At 47.2% G+C, this 25,196-nt stretch overlaps 1 long non-coding RNA gene across 3 annotated transcripts in view; it reads left to right on the forward strand.

The window, feature by feature from the left end:
* The window catches only part of LOC134921834 (uncharacterized), a 175,945-nt gene that overhangs the window by 141,845 nt on the left and 8,904 nt on the right, over window positions 1-25,196 (forward strand). For 2 of the 3 annotated variants that reach the window (XR_010177494.1, XR_010177496.1), the window contains one exon: window positions 5,209-6,559. This is a non-coding gene — a long non-coding RNA (uncharacterized LOC134921834). Of the gene's footprint in view, window positions 1-5,208; window positions 6,560-21,122; window positions 21,301-25,196 lie in introns of those variants that run through there. The other variant, XR_010177497.1, reaches the window with a different exon arrangement.

Here is a 25,196-nt window from a genome sequence, read left to right on the forward strand (position 1 = left end):
CACAAAAGGAGGCTGGATGTGCAGAACCCCTTTTAAGAAAGTCTGAACCTCATGGAGGGAAGCCAATTGCTTTTGAAAGAAAATGGATAGGGCCGAAATCTGGACCTTTACGGATCCCAATCTGAGGCCCATATCCACACCTGCTTGCAGGAAGAGGAGAAACCGTCCCAGTTGAAACTCCACCGTAGGAATCTTCTTGGACTCACACCAAGAAATATATTTTTTCCAAATACGATGGTAATATTTAGACGTTACTCCTTTCTGAGCCTGTATCAGGGTAGGAATGACCTTGTTCGGAATGCCCTTCTGAACGAATATCTGGAGTTCAACCTCCATGCCGTCAAATGTAGCCGCGGTAAGTCTTGATAAGCGAACGGTCCCTGCTGCAGCAGGTCCTCCCGAAGAGGAAGAGTCCTTGGCTCTTCTAGCAGCAGATCCAGAAGATCCACTTACCAAGCCCTTCTTGGCCAGTCCAGAGCAATGAGGATCGCCTGAACTCTTGTTCTCCTTATGAGTTTTAGAACTCTTGGAATGAGTGGAAGTGGAGGAAACACGTATACCGACTGGAACACCCACGGAGTCACTAGGGTGTCCACCGCCATGGCTTGCGGGTCTCTCGACCTGGAACAATACCGCCAAAGCTTCTTGTTGAGGCGGGAGGCCATCATGTCTATTTGAGGTACACCCCAAAAGTCTGTTACCTCCCTGAACACCTCCAAATGGAGTCCCCACTCTCCCGGATGGAGATCGTGTCTGCTGAGGAAGTCCGCTTCCCAGTTGTCTACTCCCGGAATGAAGATTGCTGACAGCAACAACGCGTGTTTTTCTGCCCAGAGGATGATTCTTGATCCCTCTGACATTGCAGCTCTGCTCTCCGTTCCGCCCTGTCGGTTTATGTAAGCCACTGTTGTTACGTTGTCCGACTGCACTTGAATGGCCCGATCTCGCAGAAGATGAGCAGCTTAAAGAAGACCGTTGTAGACGGCTCTTAGTTCCAGAATGTTTATTGGAAGGCCGGCTTCCAGACTTGACCACATTCCTTGGAAGGTCTCCCCTTGAGTGGCTGCGCCCCAGCCCCAGAGACTTGCATCCGTGGTTAGAAGAATCCAGTCCTGAATCCCGAACCTGCGGCCCTCCAGAAGGTGAGGCATTTGCAGCCACCAGAGGAATGAAATCCTGGCCTAGAGATTCAGTTGGAATGGTCGTGCATGGAACCACCCGTACTGCAGAGCCTTGAAAGAGGCCACCATCTTCCCCAGAAGGCGAAGGCACTGATGAACCAACACCCTGGTTGGCTTCAGGACATCCCGGACCATTGTTTGTATCACCAACGCTTTCTCTTCCAGAAGAAACACCCTCTGCACCTCTGTGTCGAGGATAATTCCCAGAAAGGACAACCTCCTGGTCGGCTCCAAATGTGATTTTGGAAGATACAGGATCCAACCGTGGTCCCTGAGTAGATCGGGCGTGAGAACAATGGATCATAATAGCTTCTCCTTGGACGATGCGTTTATCAGCAGATCATCCAGATATGGAATTATGTTCACCCACTGTCTGCGGAAGAGAACCATCATCTCCGCCATCACCTTGGTGAATACCATCGGTGCTGTGGACAGGCCGAATGGCAGGGCCTGGAACTGAAAATGACTGTCTAACAGTGCGAATCGGAGAAATGCTTGATGTGGCGGCCAAATCGGAATGTGGAGGTACGCATCCTTGATATCCAGGGATACCAGGAATTCCCCCTCCTCCAGATCTGATATCACTGCCCTCAGAGACTCCATTTTGAACTTAAACTCCCTCAGAAAGGGGTTTAGCGATTTTAAGTTCAAAATGGGCCTGACCGAACCATACGGCTTCGGTACCACGAAAAGGTTTGAATAGTAACCTTTGTTTTGCAAATGGGAGGGAACTGGTACAATGACCTGTGACTCCACCAACTTCTGGATGGCTTCCTGTAGGATAACCCTGTCTGCCTGCAAAGCTGGCAAGACTGATTTGAAGAATCTGTGAGGAGGGAGATCTTGAAACTCCAGCCTGTACCCCTGGGACACAATATCTTGCACCCAGGGATCCAGGCCGGACGACACCCAGACGTGGCTGAAATGCCAGAGTCTCGCCTCCACCTCCAGGCTGCGCTGTCCGTCATGCTGAGGACTTTGGCGTACCTGAAGCAGGCTTCTATTCCTGGGAACCCGCCGCAGCAGGTTTCTTGGATTTTGGCCGACCTCCTCTAAAGAAGGTGTTGGACGGCTTGGTCTTTCTTGTTTTAGCAGCCCGAAAGGACTGGGATGCAGTTGAAGAAAAAGGTTTCTTCGTAGCAGGTGCAGCTGAGGGAAGAAAAGGTGACTTACCCGCTGTAACCGTGGAAATCCACGCATCCAACGCATCCACAAAGAGAGCCTGACCTGTGTAGGGTAGAGTCTCCACACCACTCCTGGATTCCGCATCAGCAGACCACTGGCGCAGCCAAAGTCCTCGACGAGCTTAGACAGACATTAAAGATATCCCTGAAGCCATCGAACCCAGGTCTTTCATGGATTCCACCATAAATCCTGCAGAATGTTACGTAAAAACAATTCAACGTCACTTTTATCCATTGTATCCAAATCCTCAAGTAACGTGCCTGACCACTTTACTATAGCTTTTGATAAAGCTAAATATTTACCTTTGAACATTAGCTATATACTAATACCGTGGAGCCGTAATGGCCGCTAAACCACGTGCACGTGCTACGCACTGTGTACGCTATTTGCGTACAAAGACCTCACACATGGGCCCTCATTCCGAGTTGATCGCTCGCAAGGCGAATTTAGCAGAGTTGCTCACGCTAAGCCTACGCCTACTGGGAGTGTATCTTAGCTTCTTAAAATTGCGACCGATGTATTCGCAATATTGCGATTACAAACTACTTAGCAGTTTCAGAGTAGCTTCAGACTTACTCGGCATCTGCGATCAGTTCAGTGCTTGTCGTTCCTGGTTTGACGTCATAAACACACCCAGCGTTCGCCCAGACACTCCCCCGTTTCTCCAGCCACTCCTGCGTTTTTTCCGGAAACGGTAGCGTTTTTATCCACACGCCCCTAAAACGCCGTGTTTCCGCCCAGTAACACCCATTTCCTGTCAATCACACTACGATCGCCGGAGCGAAGAAAAAGCCGTGAGTAAAAATACTATCTTCATTGTAAAATTACTTGGCGCAGTCGCAGTGCGAATATTGCGCATGCGTACTAAGCGGAATTTCACTGCGATGCGATGAAAATTACCGAGCGAACGACTCGGAATGAGGGCCATGGTACGCAAGTTACGTACACACACTGCGCTGGGTGTACGGAATACACTCAGCGAGCGCACACACAGTCAATAACCTTTTAAACCTTAACCACAGAATATGCTTATGCTGTAAACCTTAGTACTGTAATATTACCACAATGTGACGCTGATTAACCCTGATAATATGAAAGCTGTTTGAGCGATTAAGACGCTCAGAAACAGAAACCCTTTGTTATAAATAGTGAAACCCACAAGACCTGATAAGGTTCCAACACCTTCTTAGGGGATACGTTTAGTGCAAAAAGAAAATACCAATACAGCTTATACACTACAGACCTGACATTAATATCTAAGCAGAATAACTAGACATAAAATATACGATAGCAAGATGATCACAAATACTAACAAACAGAGAGAGAATAAATGGCAAACATATGAGGAGAACAAAATGGGAACAATTGCATACACACAGAGTAACGAAATGGCCACAGAGAACTTACACACGTGGGAATGAATCGCAAGCGCAGTCCTGGAAACCAGCCCTCAGTTAATCAATGATGAAAACCTTTGTAGAGAGTGTGTGCTGGCCCAGCAATGGTGATCCTTATATTTACAGCCTACATTCACAATACAATGGTCCCTACAATCTCATTGTTCATTGGACATAGGAATTTGTCTCTGCATTATAACAAAAGGTCATAGGTGGGTTCGTACGGGGGGGATGTGTCTCTCTCCAACTGCTCAGGTGGGAGGCATCCTCAGGACTCCCACCTCATGTGTAATAAAACAGCAAATACATTTAAAGTCCATAAACTACTTTTACATATAACTATACGCTGGAGCGACCGATCTCTTCCTAACCAACACCGGAATGTTTCTAATAAAATACTCTTTAGTTAGACACTAGACACCACCATTCAACCTTTGTCTGACCCTTCATATCATGCAAAGAGGAATCCCCATGTCCACAAACCATTTAAACTAAACATTTTTACTGTCGTTGTTAAGGGGAAATAATCACTATAAAACACACTATATAGGTTAAATATGTTACGATCGAGTCGCCCGCTACACGCTCACAAACTCTACCGTAAATGAGCATAACACGCGCGTGATCGCCGGAGCGATCTTACGCAATTTGCGGATATGCACATGCACCGCAGACTGGGTGCACGTGCAGCGGGCATGTGCATTGGGGTTAGTATAAGGCATTGTGGATTACGATATTTTTCGACTTTGACAGTCCACCCTTTGGCAGTCAACAATAACTGCCACTATCTAAACAATTCAAACAGAAAAATATATGTCATCATGTAAATACCTTTTTATGATTGGGTAGAGGGAGGAGAGGAGAAGGTGGGAAAGATATAACCTAGTGAGATAGTAAAAGCATGTGTGTATGGGATCCATGTCTGAGGGGTCATGTATCATCGTGCCGTACGTGTTCTAAATCAAGCTTCGAGGTATTGCGAAGTATACATTGAATCCTTCTTATCCCGTATCAAGGGTCTGTGGATGGGCTGTCAAACTCTACCGAGCTCTTTTCGGCTTTTGGTTACAACAAATGGGGTGCACATTAGTTGATGATACATGAAGGGGGAGAATATGTGAATGCTAATATGTGGAAATCACCTGTCGACTATGTGGGGTACTACCTGGAGGTTGTAGAGATGAAGATAAGAAACAAGCGTTATAAATGCAGTCATATAACTATGTGAGATTTAGTATGCAGTCGCCGATTGGGGTCTTGTTGATGTTTTGTCTGATGTCTTGTCGGGATCGTCGGGTCTTTACTGTAGCTTTAAGGTTTATTGGCAAACAAAAGCTTCTTCAAGTGTCCATAAAAAGAATTACAGTCTCTAAAAAGCTCATCAGGTGTTTGTGACACAGTTCATCATTGGTCTTGTATAAACGGTCATCAAATTCTTCTTCCAGGCGGATCTCTTGGTACCTCGGAGAAAATCAAAGGAGAAACGGGTGAAAGAAACGGACCGTGGAATCACATTTTATCACAACATTGTCTCGATTGACGGGTCATAAATTCACTTCCGGCAACACTTTTCCAATGTAACACAATCCCTCTGAGTTTGGGGCAAGGAACCTATACGCCTTCCTCCCACATATGAAATATGCGTCATCGGGGAGAACATATGGGACAGAATATGACATAACCATTTTACAAACCTTCTATGAAAACAGTCCTATCCCTAACTCTCTCATCTGTCTAGTAAACGTATCAGGCTGTATGACATGTGCTCAGTATCCTGGTGATACTTCTCCAACTCGCATGATCCTACTTCCTAGGGTGTACCTATACTGGAAATATTTTCCACTGTTGGCTATTTGGCGTATAAGTTCTGAGTCTAGGGGCATTCTGTCGGCTCTGTGTGAGAATGTCATGGTTTGGTTGTTCCATGACACTTCCCAATTTCCTGGCTTTCGGGGATTGGAAATGTTAAAACATATTAGGGACCTATCTACATGGTATTGGTGGAGCCTCAAACTAGGAGGACTAGAAATATTAAATCTCTTGTCCACCGGTCTCCCACCCTTTAACTCAAGTACCTCATCTACCGTTAAAGGATATGGCACTAGTCCTGACTTACTATGACCTTGAGGTACTTGTGAGCACACCCAACAGTCTGACTGATTTAACCCTTTACCCACCAATGAGTGATAGTCACTCAATGGATGCCGGTCCGTGTTGATATTAAAACGGGACTGACATTCCTTGATGCAACCGTCCTCAACTATGTTGTCACAATTCCTACAGATACAATTCTCTTCAGCTAACAATCCTTCACAATGTCTATTGATAACATGGCTACCAGATCATTTTCTGATACTCGCCTTTTCTCGGTGATTGTGTTGCTCTTGGAATTCTACGCCTCCATCCTGATCATCAGATCCCATTCCAGATCCTTTCTCGACCTCACTGGTACTCTCACCGAAACAGACTGCTCTGGTCAACAACAGGGTCAACAGGAAAACACGGACTGCAGTCTCTTGGGGCGAGTCCATCTTACAGGAGGAGAAAGGGAAGTTGTAATGGGGGTACAGAAAATAAAGGGGGAAAAAAACTTGTTACGATAATTTGTCCTCTGGTCTTGTTGTTCTTCTTGCTTAGATGTCATCTCAAAGGTGCTGTCTCACAATCTTCCCACAACGAACACTCCGGTGATACAATATTCTTTCCCAATCAGTGATCTTTCTGTAAGGAGCATAAATCTTGCATTACCATTTGTATAACTTTTGTGTGACATACCATCCGTAAAACATGAAAGAACAAAAAGAGAGAGAACAATTTGAAAAGAAAAAAAAAGAATTTACTTACCGATAATTCTATTTCTCATAGTCCGTAGTGGATGCTGGGAACTCCGAAAGGACCATGGGGAATAGCGGCTCCGCAGGAGACTGGGCACAAAAGTAAAAGCTTTAGGACTACCTGGTGTGCACTGGCTCCTCCCCCCATGACCCTCCTCCAAGCCTCAGTTAGGATACTGTGCCCGGACGAGCGTACACAATAAGGAAGGATTTTGAATCCCGGGTAAGACTCATACCAGCCACACCAATCACACCGTACAACTTGTGATCTGAACCCAGTTAACAGCATGATAACAGAGGAGCCTCTGAAAAGATGGCTCACAACAATAATAACCCGATTTTTGTAACAATAACTATGTACAAGTATTGCAGACAATCCGCACTTGGGATGGGCGCCCAGCATCCACTACGGACTATGAGAAATAGAATTATCGGTAAGTAAATTCTTATTTTCTCTGACGTCCTAGTGGATGCTGGGAACTCCGAAAGGACCATGGGGATTATACCAAAGCTCCCAAACGGGCGGGAGAGTGCGGATGACTCTGCAGCACCGAATGAGAGAACTCCAGGTCCTCCTCAGCCAGGGTATCAAATTTGTAGAATTTAGCAAACGTGTTTGCCCCTGACCAAGTAGCTGCTCGGCAAAGTTGTAAAGCCGAGACCCCTCGGGCAGCCGCCCAAGATGAGCCCACTTTCCTTGTGGAATGGGCTTTTACAGATTTTGGCTGTGGCAGGCCTGCCACAGATTGTGCAAGCTGAATTGTACTACAAATCCAACAAGCAATAGTCTGCTTAGAAGCAGGAGCACCCAGCTTGTTGGGTGCATACAGGATAAACAGCGAGTCAGATTTTCTGACTCCAGCCGTCCTGGAAACATATATTTTCAGGGCCCTGACTACGTCCAGCAACTTGGAATCCTCCAAGTCCCTAGTAGCCGCAGGTACCACAATAGGCTGGTTTAAGTGAAACGCTGAAACCACCTTAGGGAGAAATTGAGGACGAGTCCTCAATTCTGCCCTGTCCGTATGAAAAATTAGGTAAGGGCTTTTATAGGATAAAGCCGCCAATTCTGAGACACGCCTGGCTGAAGCCAGGGCTAACAGCATTACCACTTTCCATGTGAGATATTTTAAGTCCACAGTGGTGAGTGGTTCAAACCAATGTGATTTTAGGAACCCCAAAACTACATTGAGATCCCAAGGTGCCACTGGAGGCACAAAAGGAGGCTGTATATGCAGTACCCCCTTGACAAACGTCTGAACTTCAGGAACTGAAGCTAGTTCTTTCTGGAAGAAAATCGACAGGGCCGAAATTTGAACCTTAATGGACCCTAATTTTAGGCCCATAGACAGTCCTGTTTGCAGGAAATGCAGGAAACGACTCAGTTGAAATTCCTCTGTAGGGGCCTTCCTGGCCTCACACCACGCAACATATTTACGCCAAATACGGTGATAATGTTGCACAGTTACATCCTTCCTGGCTTTGATCAGGGTAGGGATGACTTCATCCGGAATGCCTTTTTCCTTCAGGATCCGGCGTTCAACCGCCATGCCGTCAAACGCAGCCGCGGTAAGTCTTGGAACAGACAGGGTCCCTGCTGGAGCAGGTCCTTTCTTAGAGGTAGAGGCCACGGGTCCTCCGTGAGCATCTCTTGAAGTTCCGGGTACCAAGTCCTTCTTGGCCAATCCGGAGCCACGAGTATAGTTCTTACTCCTCTCCTTCTTATGATTCTCAGTACCTTGGGTATGAGAGGCAGAGGAGGGAACACATACACTGACTGGTACACCCACGGTGTTACCAGAGCGTCCACAGCTATTGCCTGAGGGTCCCTTGACCTGGCGCAATATCTGTCTAGTTTTTTGTTGAGGCGGGACGCCATCATGTCCACCTTTGGTTTTTCCCAACGGTTCACAATCATGTGGAAGACTTCTGGGTGAAGTCCCCACTCCCCCGGGTGGAGGTCGTGTCTGCTGAGGAAGTCTGCTTCCCAGTTGTCCACTCCCGGAATGAACACTGCTGACAGTGCTATCACATGATTTTCCGCCCAGCGAAGAATCCTTGCAATTTCCGTCATTGCCCTCCTGCTTCTTGTGCCGCCCTGTCTGTTTACGTGGGCGACTGCCGTGATGTTGTCCGACTGGATCAACACCGGCTGACCCTGAAGCAGAGGCCTTGCTTGACTTAGGGCATTGTAAATGGCCCTTAGTTCCAGGATATTTATGTGAAATGACGTTTCCATGCTTGACCACAAGCCCTGGAAATTTCTTCCCTGTGTGACTGCTCCCCAGCCTCTCTGGCTGGCATCCGTGGTCACCAGGACCCAGTCCTGAATGCCGAATCTGCGGCCCTCTAGAAGATGAGCACTCTGCAACCACTACAGGAGAGACACCCTTGTCCTTGGAGACAGGGTTATCCACTGATGCATCTGAAGATGCGATCCGGACCATTTGTCCAGCAGATCCCACTGAAAAGTTCTTGCGTGGAATCTGCCGAATGGAATCGCTTCATAAGAAGCCACCATTTTTCCCAGGACCCTTGTGCATTGATGCACTGACACTTGGCCTGGTTTTAGGAGGTTCCTGACTAGCTCGGATAACTCCCTGGCTTTCTCCTCCGGGAGAAACACCTTTTTCTGGACTGTGTCCAGAATCATCCCTAGGAACAGCAGACGTGTCGTCGGAATCCGCTGCGATTTTGGAATATTTAGAATCCACCCGTGCTGTCGTAGTACTACTTGAGATAGTGCTACTCCGACCTCTAACTGTTCCCTGGACCTTGCCCTTATCAGGAGATCGTCCAAGTAAGGGATAATTAAGACGCCTTTTCTTCGAAGAAGAATCATCATTTCGGCCATTACCTTGGTAAAGACTCGGGGTGCCGTGGACAATCCAAACGGCAGCGTCTGAAACTGATAATGACAGTTCTGTACCACAAACCTGAGGTACCCTTGGTGAGAAGGGCAAATTGGGACATGGAGGTAAGCATCCTTGATGTCCAGAGACACCATATAGTCCCCTTCTTCCAGGTTCGCTATCACTGCTCTGAGTGACTCCATCTTGAATTTGAACCTTTGTATGTAAGTGTTCAAGGATTTCAGATTTAAAATAGGTCTCACCGAGCCGTCCGGCTTCGGTACCACAAACAGCGTGGAATAATACCCCTTTCCCTGTTGTAGGAGGGGTACCTTGATTATCACCTGCTGGGAATACAGCTTGTGAATGGCTTCCAATACCGCCTCCCTGTCGGAGGGAGACGTTGGTAAAGCAGACTTCAGGAACCGGCGAGGGGGAGACGTCTCGAATTCCAATTTGTACCCCTGAGACACTACCTGCAGGATCCAGGGGTCCACTTGCGAGTGAGCCCACTGCGCGCTGAAATTCTTGAGACGGGCCCCCACCGTGCCTGAGTCCGCTTGTAAGGCCCCAGCGTCATGCTGAGGACTTGGCAGAAGCGGGGGAGGGCTTCTGTTCCTGGGAAGAGGCTGCCTGCTGCAGTCTTTTTCCCCTTCCTCTGCCCCGGGGCAGATATGAGTGGCCTTTTGCCCGCTTGCCCTTATGGGGACGAAAGGACTGAGCCTGAAAAGACGGTGTCTTTTTCTGCTGAGAGGTGACCTCGGGTAAAAAGGTGAATTTCCCAGCCGTTGCCGTGGCCACCAGGTCCGATAGACCGACCCCAAATAACTCCTCCCCTTTATACGGCAATACTTCCATATGCCGTTTGGAATCCGCATCACCTGACCACTGTCGCGTCCATAACCCTCTTCTGGCAGAAATGGACAGCGCACTTACTCTTGATGCCAGAGTGCAAATATCCCTCTGTGCATCTCGCATATATAGAAATGCATCCTTTAAATGCTCTATAGTCAATAATATACTGTCCCTGTCCAGGGTATCAATATTTTCAGTCAGGGAATCCGACCAAGCCACCCCAGCACTGCACATCCAGGCTGAGGCGATTGCTGGTCGCATGTGTGTATATACTTTTTAGGATATTTTCCAGCTTCCTATCAGCTGGTTGCTTGAGGGCGGCCGTATCAGGAGACGGTAACGCCACTTGTTTTGATAAGCGTGTGAGCGCCTTATCTACCCTAGGGGGTGTTTCCCAACGCGCCCTAACCTCTGGCGGGAAAGGGTATAATGCCAATAATTTTTTAGAAATTAGCAGTTTTTTATCGGGGGAAACCCACGCTTCATCACACACCTCATTTAATTCATCTGATTCAGGAAAAACTACGGGTAGTTTTTTCACACCCCACATAATACCCTTTTTTGTGGTACTTGTAGTATCAGAAATGTTCAAAACCTCCTTCATTGCCGTGATCATGTAACGTGTGGCCCTACTGGAAAATACGTTTGTTTCCTCACCGTCGACACTGGAGTCAGTGTCCGTGTCTGGGTCTGTGTCGACCATCTGAGGTAACGGGCGCTTTAGAGTCCCCGACGGTGTTTGAGACGCCTGTACAGGTAATAACTGATTTGCCGGCTGTCTCATGTCGTCAACAGTCTTTTGTAAAGTGCTGACGCTATCACGTAATTCCTTCCATAAGACCATCCAGTCAGGTGTCGACTCCCTAGGGGGTGACATCACTATTACAGGCAATTGCTCCACCTCCATACCATTTTCCTCCTCATACATGTCGACACAACGTTCCGACACACAGCACACACACAAGGAATGCTCTGATAGAGGACAGGACCCCACTAGCCCTTTGGGGAGACAGAGGGAGAGTTTGCCAGCACACACCAGAGCGCTATATATATATACAGGGATAACCTTATACAAGTGTTTTTCCCTTATATAGCTGCTGTATTGATTTATCTGCCAAATTAGTGCCCCCCCTCTCTTGTTTTACCCTGTTTCTGTAGTGCAGGACTGCAGGGGAGAGTCAGGGAGCTTCCCTCCAACGGAGCTGTGAGGGAAAATGGCGCCAGTGTGCTGAGGAGATAGGCTCCGCCCCCTTCTCGGCGGCCTTTCTCCCGCTTTTAAAAGGAAAAACTGGCAGGGGTTAAATGCATCCATATAGCCCAGGAGCTATATGTGATGTATTTTTTGCCATCTAAGGTATTTTTATTGCGTCTCAGGGCGCCCCCCCCCAGCGCCCTGCACCCTCAGTGACCGGAGTGTGAAGTGTGCTGAGAGCAATGGCGCACAGCTGCGGTGCTGTGCGCTACCTTATTGAAGACAGGACGTCTTCTGCCGCCGATTTCCCGGACCTCTTCTGTCTTCTGGCTCTGTAAGGGGGCCGGCGGCGCGGCTCTGGGACCCATCCATGGCTGGGCCTGTGATCGTCCCTCTGGAGCTAATGTCCAGTAGCCTAAGAAGCCCAATCCACTCTGCACGCAGGTGAGTTCGCTTCTTCTCCCCTTAGTCCCTCGGTGCAGTGAACCTGTTGCCAGCAGGATTCACTGAAAATAAAAAACCTATACTTAAACTTTTTCACTAAGCAGCTCAGGAGAGCCACCTAGTGTGCACCCTTCTCGTTCGGGCACAAAAATCTAACTGAGGCTTGGAGGAGGGTCATGGGGGGAGGAGCCAGTGCACACAAGGTAGTCCTAAAGCTTTTACTTTTGTGCCCAGTCTCCTGCGGAGCCGCTATTCCCCATGGTCCTTTCGGAGTTCCCAGTATCCACTAGGACGTCAGAGAAAAAACATTATCAGATTTTTTATCAACAGGCTGTCGCATCAACATGTCCACCAGTATCTCCGCATAGTCTCCCCCCCACCAGTATTTCCCCTCTCCACCCTTTGTGTCTGGCCAAACACAACGATGCTGGTAAGACATACTGGGGTTAGGTAGACCTCTGAAAAGACCAAGTAGCCATGTGACGTTTGAGTTCTGTTGGTGAACGTTACAGATGAGAAGAAAACATTTAAAGATAAATTACAAAGTTTACCCGGCCGTCCCTGTGTCCACAGGGAACTGACCTCCCAATTTCATTGACTGTAACCTCAGGCTTACTATCAAGGCTACTGATTAGCTTTACTGGCTGCAAATTACAGGTGCAGCCCAAAATTCTTCCTATATGATCCCTGATTACAATTTTGTGTGTCATAACTTTGCTCGTGTTCTTGTCTAGGGGGTCTGACTTTATATGGGCTGTTACAGTTGCTGGCATAATGCCCTTCTCTTTTACAAAGATAACAAACCCTTGGCTTCCTCCATGTGCCAGGGGCCTGGGGTTTTGGTCGATTTGATGCCTCCTCTAGTGCTTGGATGCTCATCACCATCAACCGCTCTCCCTGTGCTTCCCTGGTTCTTTGGATATTACGGTCATGCTCGATAGCGGACTCTCTTAATGCAGCCCCCGAGATACCTCTCCAGTGAGGTAGAGAAGTTTGTACCCTGATTCTTAGTGTGTCTTTTAAGCCGTCCATTAATACGGACACAGCTACCTCCCTATGATGTACATTATCCTCAATGTCCGTGATCCCAGTGTATCTAGATATTTCCTGCAGTGCTCGATGGAAATATTCCGCTGCCATTTCACCTTCTTTTTGTCTAATGGAGAAAATTTTGTTCCACTCGACAATAGTTGGGAAATATTCTCCTAATTGCAGATTGATTTGTCGTACATTCTCCTGGGTGTATTCCTCAGTGAGGGGTACGTCTGCGTCTAATCTACAATCAGTGATGAATTTTGCAGGATCAATGTTGGAAGGTAAACATACTCGTAGCACTGTTCGCCAATCTTTGTTTGTGGGTTCTGCGGTGTTACCTAATTCTTTAATAAACCTCTGACATGCGGCTAGATCTCTCCTGGGATCAGGAAATTCAGACATAATTGTCCTCAATTCCATCTGGGACCAGGGACAATGCATAGCAATGTCTCTGACGGGAGTGACTCCCTGAGCGTCAGTCCTCCCATTGGGGACTGATCACCCTGACAGGATTTAGTTCAATTACACCATCTTGTGTTGACTCTACAATGTGAGGTGCAATTGTCTGTGCATGATATACAATACCATACTTACCTGTGGACACGACCTCACCTGACCCTCCGTTAGGGGGCTTGACTACTGCCTTTACCGATTGGGCCGTGCTCACCTGGGTGTCTCGTATGATGGCTGCTGGAAGAGGTGCCGACATCGTGCTGGGCTCACTTTCTTGCTTGTAATCCTGAGGTAAGTTTAACATGGGGTGTGACTTGCACGGGTTAGAATTTGTACATTTATCAGTTTTACTCCTATCATTATTACATTTATTACATTTATTACGTTTACTCTTATCATTAATACAGTTACTAAGTGCATTATTATCATCATATCCCAGTATATCATTATCTGCAGCCATTTGTTCTCCAGTTGCCATATGTTTCCTGCTAAGGTGAGAACCAGCTGTGTAAGCTAATTCCCTTTGTATCTCACCTTCCTGTTGCCATATCTGTAAGCAATCAATGTCTAATCCGTTGCTTCCCGGATTTTATGAGACAGATCCTTCTCCTTAAATTATGCAATACCTTTGAGTCAAAACTACCTATCGCAGGAAATGGTGCTTTATCCCCCACAGTCATTCGTGTCCATTCATCACAAAAGGTCTCAGTGTGGGGACCATACTTCCCCCACATTACTAACCGAGCAGACCCTCGGGGTCTGAAAATCTCTGCAGCCTGAACTCTGACTGCTAAATGTCCCTGTGTTGTGCACTTGGCTTCCATTGTGGACCTCTTTAACACAGAAAAACTTCCTAAAATGCACCAAACACAGTAGTCTACGGTGGGAGTTTTCCAAGCTCTTCCACCAGCTTCTTCTGCTCCGAGTACAACGAATCCGCCCCTTTTAGCAGACCCACGTAATCGTTGCAGGCCCTACCAGCGAAAATTCCTTACCTTTATATTTTACACAAATCACGCTTGCATGTGCTCCCTACAACACGCATGAGGGCAATTTATACGACCTCATATCACGTTGCGTTATTGGTCACACATACAACCGTGCGGTCCAATCGTACCACTTATAGATACTTGTTATCTATAAATGGTAGGATCACTGGAGTCTTCCTACTGTGCTCCACAACAGCCGGAGCGTAATACCACACTTCGTCGCACGTCTTCACCTAGACCGTGCTTCACCAAGACTTCACCAAGACTTCACCAAGAGGAGTTCAATACACTCATACCTTTTTTTCTTTTTTTTCCCACACTATCATTCTATAATTTTCTGATCAGAAAAAAAATAATCATTTCCCGTAATCTGATAGCTCTCCCCAGAGGTATTACAGTAAAGTAAGGTATTTAAACTAAATTTTGGAAACTGAACAACTGTGTGCTATTATCTTCGTGGCTTCTGTGTCGCCTTACTAAAACAATGCTATCGTGTGATTTGTGTTTAGTGGGCGTATCTGTACGCTTGTTGCGTAAACACGCCACGTGTGAAGGCCTTTGCGTTTGCGTACGTAATCTCGCACGTTGCCCGAGACACGTATGCAAAAGGCCAGATACGCTCACAGTAACGCAAACAACATGCTTCTATAAATGTAAACAATGTTCAACTATAATCACTTACCGTACACCACACAATATATGCTATGCTGTGTGCGTGTTTTTACAATTACTCCCTTAAGTATTACTGTTTACTTTTAACTAAAATAGCAGCAAATTTTCTCAGTACGTTATCAATGCAAATGGCAAACAGGAAGGTAGATAGGTGAAAATACACAGATACAATACAATTCTAAATTAATCTAATAACATACATTGATGTAAACACACACATATAATATTACATCTATGTACTAATCACTATTACATCTATGAGACCCATTCACTTATTCAGTGCTTCTAATTTGCATATGAATGTGCCCTTGACTGTGTGTGAAGGTGATTTTTCACTGCCAGGAAAAAGCAGCCACACAGGTTAATTTGCATTTCAATGGCTTATCCTACAACAAGCAAAGTTTAACTGAATCACAGGAGGTAAGGAAGAGAGAGAAAAAAAAAAAAAAAACAACAACTTTGTTTTATCTGTGTATCGTTCTTAAATCAAATATTCATTTTACTATTAACTTACATTAAACCCTATCTGAACTATTTATAATTGCTTATGCATGGGTTAAATAAATGCATTGGTAACTCAAATGGTGATTTCTTTTTGACGAGGGACGGCTGATTATTCCTGAGTCAACTGAAAATCAGCCATTCAGAATTTTTTTTTTTGACCTTCCCAAAATGGCCGCTGCTCCTCCCCCTTCCACATCCATGAGGGTTACACAAAATGGAGGACAGACCATGCGGCTTCTTTTGTCACAAAGAAAATCATCATACAAGCCCCTGAAGTTATTTTAGGCCTGGGTTAAAAAATAAAACTATCAAGCTATGCAGAGCGATTAAAATACTTTCAAACCTACTTAAACAGATAACAATCCAATCTGAATCAAACACAACAGGACTCCCTTGAACCTTGCCCTGCAACAATATAATCGGATATGCAGAGTACAGGTGTATGCTTGTATTGTGTGCGCATTTGGAGCCAAACAGAAATTAAAAATCGTTTAAAAAGACAATAGCGTAACGTTCTTACCTTCCGGTCCCGGATTCCACCAGCATTCCTACAAACCAAGAGAATCAGACGCAGATGCTCATCTGATCAGCACTACAAGATACCACCTTTCCGCCATTTGCTGATCGATAAAGTCTGCGCGTTTTCGCCTGACTGCGGATATGAGGTGGACCGGACGAGATCCCAATTGATAAAGCTAAATATTTACCTTTGAACATTAGCTATATACTAATACCGTGGAGCCGTAATGGCCGCCAAACCACGTGCTACGCACTGTGTACGCTATTTGCGTACAAAGACCTCGCACATGGTACGCAAGTTACGTACACACACTGCGCTGGGTGTACGGAATACACTCAGCGAGCGCACACACAGTCAATAACCTTTTAAACCTTAACCACAGAATATGCTTATGCTGTAAACCTTAGTACTGTAATATTACCACAATGTAACGCTGATTAACCCTGATAGTATGAAAGCTGTTTGAGCGATTAAGACGCTCAGAAACCCTTTGTTATAAATAGTGAAACCCACAAGACCTGATAAGGTTCCAACACCTTCTTAGGGGATATGTTTAGTGCAAAAAGAAAATAACAATACAGCTTAGACACTACAGACCTGACATTAATATCTAAGCAGAATAACTAGACATAAAATATACGATAGCAAGATGATCACAAATACTAACAAACAGAGAGAGAATAAATGGCAAACACATGAGGATAACAAAATGGGAACAATTGCATACACACAGAGTAACGAAATGGCCACAGAGAACTTACACACGTGGGAATGAATCGCAAGCGCAGTCCTGGAAACCAGCCCTCAGTTAATCAATGATGAAAACCTTTGTAGAGAGTGTGTGCTGGCCCAGCAATGGTGATCCTTATATTTACAGCCTACATTCACAATACAATAGTCCCTACAATCTCATTGTTCATTGGACACAGGAATTTGTCTCTGCATTATAACAAAAGGTCATAGGTGGGTTCGTACGGGGGGGATGTGTCTCTCTCCAACTGCTCAGGTGGGAGGCATCCTCAGCACTCCCACCTCATGTGTAATAAAACAGCAAATACATTTAAAGTCCATAAACTACTTTTACATATAACTATACGCTGGAGCGACCGATCTCTTCCTAACCAACACCGGAATGTTTCTAATAAAATACTCTTTAGTTAGACACTAGACACCACCATTCAACCTTTGTCTGACCCTTCATATCATGCAAAGAGGAATCCCCATGTCCACAAACCATTTAAACTAAACATTTTTACTGTCGTTGTTATGGGGAAATAATCACTATAAAACACACTATATAGGTTAAATATGTTACGATCGAGTCGCCCGCTGCACGCTCACAAACTCTACCGTAAATGAGCATAACACACGCGTGATCGCCGGAGCGATCTTACGCAATTTGCGGATATGCACATGCACCGCAGACTGGGTGCACGTGCAGCGGGCATGTGCATTGGGGTTAGTATAAGGCATTGTGGATTACGATATTTTTCGACTTTGACACTTTGGAAATCCATGCACGGGCAATAGTAGGACATTATATAGCCCCTGAAGCAGTGTATATGGATTTGAGCGTTGTGTCAATTTTGCGATAAGCCGTTTTTTTTTAACGCAGTAGATCCGGGGACAGGTAAAACCACCTTTTTTGAGAGTCTGGATACAGATGCGTGAACTATGGGTGGGTTTTCCCATTTTTTCCTATCCTCCTCAGGGAAAGGGAAAGCAACCAGAACCTTTCTAGGGATCTGAATTTTTTTTCTCCGGGTTTTCCCAGGCTCTCTCAAATATAGCACTTAATTCCTTAGAGGCAGGGAAGGTTAGCAAGGTTTTCTTATGGTCAGTGAAGTAAGCCTCCTCAACCTGCTCAGGTGTTGTATCAGCAATAATCAACACATCTCTAATGGCCTCATCAACTGCACCCATTTTGCAAGAGATGCTGCCCCCCGCAGCACATCCCCATCACCATCTGCCGTTTCAGAATCGGTATCCGTGTCATCTTGCATAATCTGGGAAAGAGCACGTTTTTGGGAGCATACAGTAGGGGGGGCCCAGAGGTAACAGAACCGGACCGAACTGCCATAGAGTTCTGTAAAACCTGAGTTGCAGACTCATTTTGTGCAACTCTAGTAGAAATCTGAGAAATCATACTTTTAATAGAGGCCAACCACTCAGGCTCCCTTGCTGGGACCTGCGCTATCACAGTGCAATCCTGATTACATGGAATGGGATCATTCTGAGAGGACATATCCTCCGCAGCATATGACACAGAGTCCCTGGACATAGCTTAATGGAGACCATAAACATTCCACACACACACACACAGGAAAGAGGCAGAGTTTTCCCCCTAAGAATGGCAAGAGACACACAGAGATTGGAGCCAACCCACACACTGCGCTATAAGATAGGGGGACCCCTAACCAGCGCTTACTGTGTACCTGAATAGGTTGCACGGTACAGATATATCAGCCTCCCCCCCCCCCCCTTCTACAACCCCCTGGTACCGTATAAGATAGCTGGAGTTGATTTGGAGGGACAGCTCTCACCGACAGCGTTTCTGCGGGCAGGAAAATGGTGCTGAACGCTGCTGGGTCTGCTCTAAGGAGAAGCTCCGTCCCCTTTCATGGTGCTGCTTCCCGCTCTTCTGAAGAATATACTGGCCTGAGGAAAAGTGCTGGCAGCGATCCTGGGACCGTGACAGGCTTGGTGGTCAGTGTAGGCACTGGCTCAGGGCGCCCCTCACGACGCCGCACTATGTACCGATGAGCCCCGGAGCACAGTTAGTACTGCGCTCCATACCCTGTTGCCGCCATCTTCACACCGGCTCCCCGCTTGCCAGGGGGGCCGGTGACTAACTCGCCACTGATCTTCTGGCTCTGTAAGGGGGTGGCGGCATGCTGCTGGAGTGAGCCATCCCCTGTGGCGGGCAACGTTCGATCCCCCCAGGAGCTCATTGTCCTGTCAGCGGAGATAGTGGCTCAGACCCTGCAGGGTGGACACTACTCCCCCCCCCCCCCCCCCACCCTTAGTCCCTCAAAATACTAAAACTAAAAGAACTCCTATGGAGCTCCCCTAGCTGTGACCGGCTCCTCCGGGCACATTTTCTAAACTGAGTCTAGTGGGAGGGGCATAGAGGGAGGAGCCAGCCCACACTCTCAAACTCTTAAAGTGCCAGTGGCTCCTAGTGGACCCGTCTATATCCCATGGTACTAATGTGGACCACAGCATCCTCTAGGACGTAAGAGAAAATAGACGCCTCCTGTTAGCATTAGAGAGGATCAGTGTATTGCTTCTGAGGACATAGGACCTCATTCAGTAAGCATTGCAAACTCCCATCACAGGGCAAGGCCATCCAGCATCCTACCCGCCGCCCCCCCATCTGCAACCAAGCAATAATTACGATCACACTGCAATTAGAGCGCTGTCGCAGAAATTATGGAAACCTCCAGCGGCAGGAGGCCCAATGCCATTTTTTTTATCGGAGCAGCTGCGTGTGACGTCACGCAGCCACCCCCGCAACGCTCTGTCTTGAAAATGAAGCATTGCCGCCCCGCGAACACCTCTGCCTGATGCGGGCAGGGACTTACGTATGCGCCCGCAGGACGAACATAATGATTGCGGTTGGATCGCGACTTGAGTTCCAACCTGAATTAGCCCCATAGCCTTGGATCACCGTAGCGATTGGCAATGGTTTTAATGTTCCAGGTTTTAAGAAGATTCATTATTGATCACAGGTAAATTAATTAGTACCGCAGTCATTTTGATTTAGCCTTCTGTGCTCTGCCATGGATATTCTTTAAAACCTGGACTGTAAGATAGTATGTATCCAGCTTTAGGGTGCCTTGAAGACAGTGTTCGGGAATCATTGTACTAGTTGAAACTTTGGGCCCAATTCTAATTTATATATAAACCCAATAGTTTACGCTCAATTCCGATGGTTGTGGGGCTGCGCAGGCGCAAGACCCATTCTGCACGTCAGCCGTAGCATGATTGCTACAACATTTGTGGGGTGGAGTGGGAGCGACACTCAGCATGTTCTTCGAAACGGGGCCTGACACCCTTGTTTTGTAGACATGACAGGCCCAGGCTCTGCGTCGTTGGACCCCGACTTATGCTGCTTTCACATCGCAAAACCTGCTTTTGAAATGGTATTTTAAACGGTACTTAAAACGGGTCTGAGCAGTTAAACCCCTTTCACAACGCATGTTGTAACCAGTATATTACCATTTCATTACCGTTTTGTTACCTTTCACACTGAACCCGTTTCACCCATAGAAAACAGTGGTTGTTATTATAAATGGACTTTTCTGGCCCACACATATGACGTTTTTACACAATAAAAGAGGGGGAGGTGGTGGGGAGTGCTTTGATCAGTGCAGCAATCATGGCAGACAGAGCACATGTCTCCAGCGAGTTTGTCATTGTTTCTGCTGTACTACTTCTGGATTCTGCTAAGGAGAGGAGATTTGCTATTCTCTCATTATGTAGCTTGGTTATCGAGTGTTTTAGGAGGAGTAGTAGAAGACTGCAGTGTTTGAGTATGGGAGGAGTATGCGCAATGTCGTGTGAGAGAGCCCTTTTAAGGCGACAATACCTGCGCAGGAGGAGGTCTTTCATATCTGCTTCCATGAACACCATTCTAGCCTTAAATCTGTCGACACAGCGAAGATTGTGGGCTAGAGATCGTCCGAGTGGTGATGTATTCATGCAGAGTGTCCTTAACTTTCAGGACGTGCAGTGGAAGGCTCACTTTAGAATGTCACGTGAGACATTCCACTACCTTTTAGATCTATTAACCCCAGCACTCAGTAGACAAGTTACAAACTTCCGTCGACCATTAGAGCCAAGCAGGAGGCTTGCCATTGCTTTGTGGTGGTACGCCACTCTTGGCGAATATCGCACTATCGCTTGTCTATTTGGAGTTGGAATTTCTACTGTCTGCAACACTGTTCATGAAGTCACCCGTGCTTTAGTGGACAATCTATACCATAGATTTATTTGTCTTCCGCAAGGCCCACGTTTAGACGAGACCATTCAGGGGTTTGCTTCAAAAGGATATCCGCAGTGCGCTGGCGCAATAGATGGAACACACATCCCTATAATTGCTCCTGAGGACAATCCAGCGGATTACCATAACCGAAAAGGATGGCATTCAATTGTTTTGCAAGCTGTGGTCGATCATAAGTATTGGTAAGAATGTTCTGTCCATTCTGTTTTTTTAAATGAAGTGTATTTTTGGAACCTACTAGAACAAGTAAATATATATATATATATATATATATATATATATATATATTTCTCTGACGTCCTAAGTGGATGCTGGGACTCCGTAAGGACCATGGGGAATAGCGGCTCCGCAGGAGACTGGGCACAACTAAAAGAAAGCTTTAGACTACTGGTGTGCACTGGCTCCTCCCACTATGACCCTCCTCCAGACTTCAGTTAGAATCTTGTGCCCGGCTGAGCTGGATGCACACTAGGGGCTCTCCTGAGCTCCTAGAAAGAAAGTATATTTTAGGTTTTTTATTTTACAGTGAGATCTGCTGGCAACAGACTCACTGCAGCGAGGGACTAAGGGGAGAAGAAGCGAACCTACCTAACTGGTGGTAGTTTGGGCTTCTTAGGCTACTGGACACCATTAGCTCCAGAGGGATCGACCGCAGGACCCGACCTTGGTGTTCGTTCCCGGAGCCGCGCCGCCGGCCCCCTTACAGAGCCAGAAGCAAGAAGTGTTCCGGAAAATCGGCGGCAGAAGACTTCTGTCTTCAACAAGGTAGCGCACAGCACTGCAGCTGTGCGCCATTGCTCCTCATGCACACCTCACACTCCGGTCACTGATGGGTGCAGGGCGCTGGGGTGGGGGCGCCCTGAGGGCAATATAAGACACCTTGGCTGGCAAATCTACACCATATATAGTCAGGAAGGCTATATAGGTGTAAATATACCCCTGCCAGAATTCCAGAAAAAGCAAGAGAAGTCCGCCGGAAAAGGGGCTATCTCCCTCAGCACACTGGCGCCATTTTCCCCTCACAGCTCCGCTGGAAGGACGCTCCCTGGCTCTCCCCTGCATTGTGACAAGCTACATAAGGGTAAAAAATAGAGGGGGGGCACTAAATTTAGGCGCAGTATATATATATAGATATATATATATATATATAATATAAGCAGCTATAAGGGAAAAAACACTCATTTATAGTGGGATCCCTGTGTTATATAGCGCTCTGGTGTGTGCTGGCATACTCTCTCTCTGTCTCCCCAAAGGGCTTTGTGGGGTCCTGTCCTCTGTCAGAGCATTCCCTGTGTGTTTGCGGTGTGTCGGTACGGCTGTGTCGACATGTTTGATGAGGAGGCTTATGTGGAGGCGGAGCAAATGCCGATAAATGTGATGTCATCCCCTGCGGGGTCGACACCTGAGTGGATGGTTCTGTGGAAGGAATTACGCGACAGTGTCGACTCCTTGCATAAAAGGTTTGACGACATACCAAATATGGGACAGCCGGCTTCTCAGCCTGTGCCTGCCCAGGCGTCTCAAAAGCCATCAGGGGCTCTAAAACGCCCGCTACCTCAAATGGCAGACACAGATGTCGACACGGATACCGACTCCAGTGTCGACGACGATGAGACAAATGTATCTTCCAATAGGGCCACACGGTATATGATTGAGGCAATGAAAAATGTGTTGCATATTTCTGATGTTACCCCGAGTACCACAAAAAAGGGTATTATGTTTGGAGAGAAAAAACTACCAGTTGTTTTTCCTCCATCTGAGGAATTAAATGAAGTGTGTGAAGAAGCGTGGGCTTCCCCCGATAAGAAAATGGTAATTTCTAAGAGGTTACTAATGGCGTACCCTTTCCCGCCAGAGGATAGGTCACGTTGGGAAACATCCCCTAGGGTGGATAAAGCGCTCACATGCTTGTCAAAGAAGGTGGCACTACCGTCTCCGTATACGGCCGCCCTGAAGGAATCTCCTGATAGAAAGGAGGCTATCCTGAAGTCTATATATACACACACAGGTGTTATACTGAGACCAGCTATTGCGTCAGCATGGATGTGCAGTGCTGCAGCTGCGTGGTCAGATTCCCTGTCGGAAAATATAGATACCCTAGACAGGGACACTATATTGCTAACCGTAGAGCATATTAAAGACGCACTCTTATATATGAGGGATGCACAGAGGGATATTTGCCGGCTGGCATCCAAAATAAGTGCAATGTCCATTTCTGCCAGGAGAGGGTTATGGACTCGGCAGTAGACAGGAGATGCAGATTCTAAAAGGCACATGGAAGTTTTGCCTTATAAGGGTGAGGAGTTGTTCGGGGATGGTCTCTCGGACCTCGTTTCCACAGCAACAGCTGGGAAGTCTACATTTTTACCCCATGTTCCCTCACAGCCAAAGAAAGCACCGTATTATCAGGTACAGTCCTTTCGGCCCAATAAGGGCAAGCGGGTTAAAGGCGCGTCCTTTCTGCCCAGAGGCAGAGGTAGAGGGAAAAAGCTGCAGCATACAGCCAGTTCCCAGGAGCAAAAGTCCTCCCCCGCTTCCTCTAAGTCCACAGCATGACGCTGGGGCTCCACAGGCGGAGCCAGGTACGGTGGGGGCCCGTCTCAAAAATTTCAGCGATCAGTGGGCTCGCTCACGGGTGGGTCCCTGGATCTTTCAAGTAGTATCTCAGGGGTACAAGCTGGAATTCGAGACGTCTCCCCCCCCGCCGTTTCCTCAAATCTGCCTTGCCAACAACTCCCTCAGGCAGGGAGGCAGTGTTAGAGGCAATTCACAAGCTGTATTCCCAGCAGGTGATAGTAAAGGTGCCCCTACTTCAACAAGGACGGGGTTACTATTCAACAATATTTGTGGTGCCGAAACCGGACGGTTCGGTGAGACCCATTTTAAATTTGAAATCCTTGAACACATATATAAAAAAATTCAAGTTCAAGATGGAATCGCTCAGGGCGGTTATTGCAAGCCTGGACGAGGGGGATTACATGGTATCACTGGACATCAAGGATGCTTACCTGCATGTCCCCATCTACCATCCTCACCAGGAGTACCTCAGATTTGTGGTACATGATTGTCATTACCAATTCCAGACGTTGCCGTTCGGTCTATCCACGGCTCCGAGGGTCTTTACCAAGGTAATGGCCGAAATGATGATACTCCTTCGAAAGAAGGGAGTTTTACTTATCCCGTATTTGGACGATCTCCTGATAAAGGCGAGGTCCAGGGAGCAGTTGTTGGTCGGGGTAGCACTATCTCGGGAGGTGCTACAACAGCACGGCTGGATTCTAAATATTCCAAAGTCACAGCTGGTCCCTACGACACGTCTACTGTTCCTGGGGATGGTTCTGGACACAGAACAGAAAAAAGTGTTTCTCCCGGAGGAGAAGGCCAAGGAGCTGTCGTCTCTAGTCAGAGGCCTCCTAAAACCAAAACAGGTGTCGGTGCATCACTGCACGCGGATCCTGGGAAAGATGGTAGCTTCCTACGAAGCAATTCCATTCGGCAAGTTCCATGCGAGAACCTTTCAGTGGGACCTGTTGGACAAGTGGTCCGGATCGCATCTTCAGATGCATCGGCTGATAACCCTGTCTCCAAGGACCAGGGTGTCTCTGCTGTGGTGGCTGCAGAGTGCTCATCTTCAAGAGGGCCGCAGATTCGGCATACAGGACTGGGTCCTGGTGACCACGGATGCAAGCCTTCGAGGCTGGGGGGCAGTCACACAGGGAAGAAACTTCCAAGGACTCTGGTCGAGTCAGGAGACTTCCCTACACATAAATATTCTGGAACTGAGGGCCATTTACAATGCCCTAAGTCAGGCAAAACCCCTGCTTCAAAACCAGCCGGTACTGATCCAGTCAGACAACATCACGGCAGTCGCCCATGTAAACCGACAGGGCGGCACGAGAAGCAGGACGGCGATGGCAGAAGCCACAAGGATTCTCCGATGGGCGGAAAATCACGTGTTAGCACTGTCAGCAGTGTTCATTCCGGGAGTGGACAACTGGGAAGCAGACTTCCTCAGCAGGCACGACCTCCACCCGGGAGAGTGGGGACTTCATCCAGAAGTCTTCCAACTGATTGTAAA

This window comes from Pseudophryne corroboree, chromosome 1, assembly GCF_028390025.1.
Source record: "Pseudophryne corroboree isolate aPseCor3 chromosome 1, aPseCor3.hap2, whole genome shotgun sequence".
Classification (NCBI taxonomy): domain Eukaryota; kingdom Metazoa; phylum Chordata; class Amphibia; order Anura; family Myobatrachidae; genus Pseudophryne; species Pseudophryne corroboree.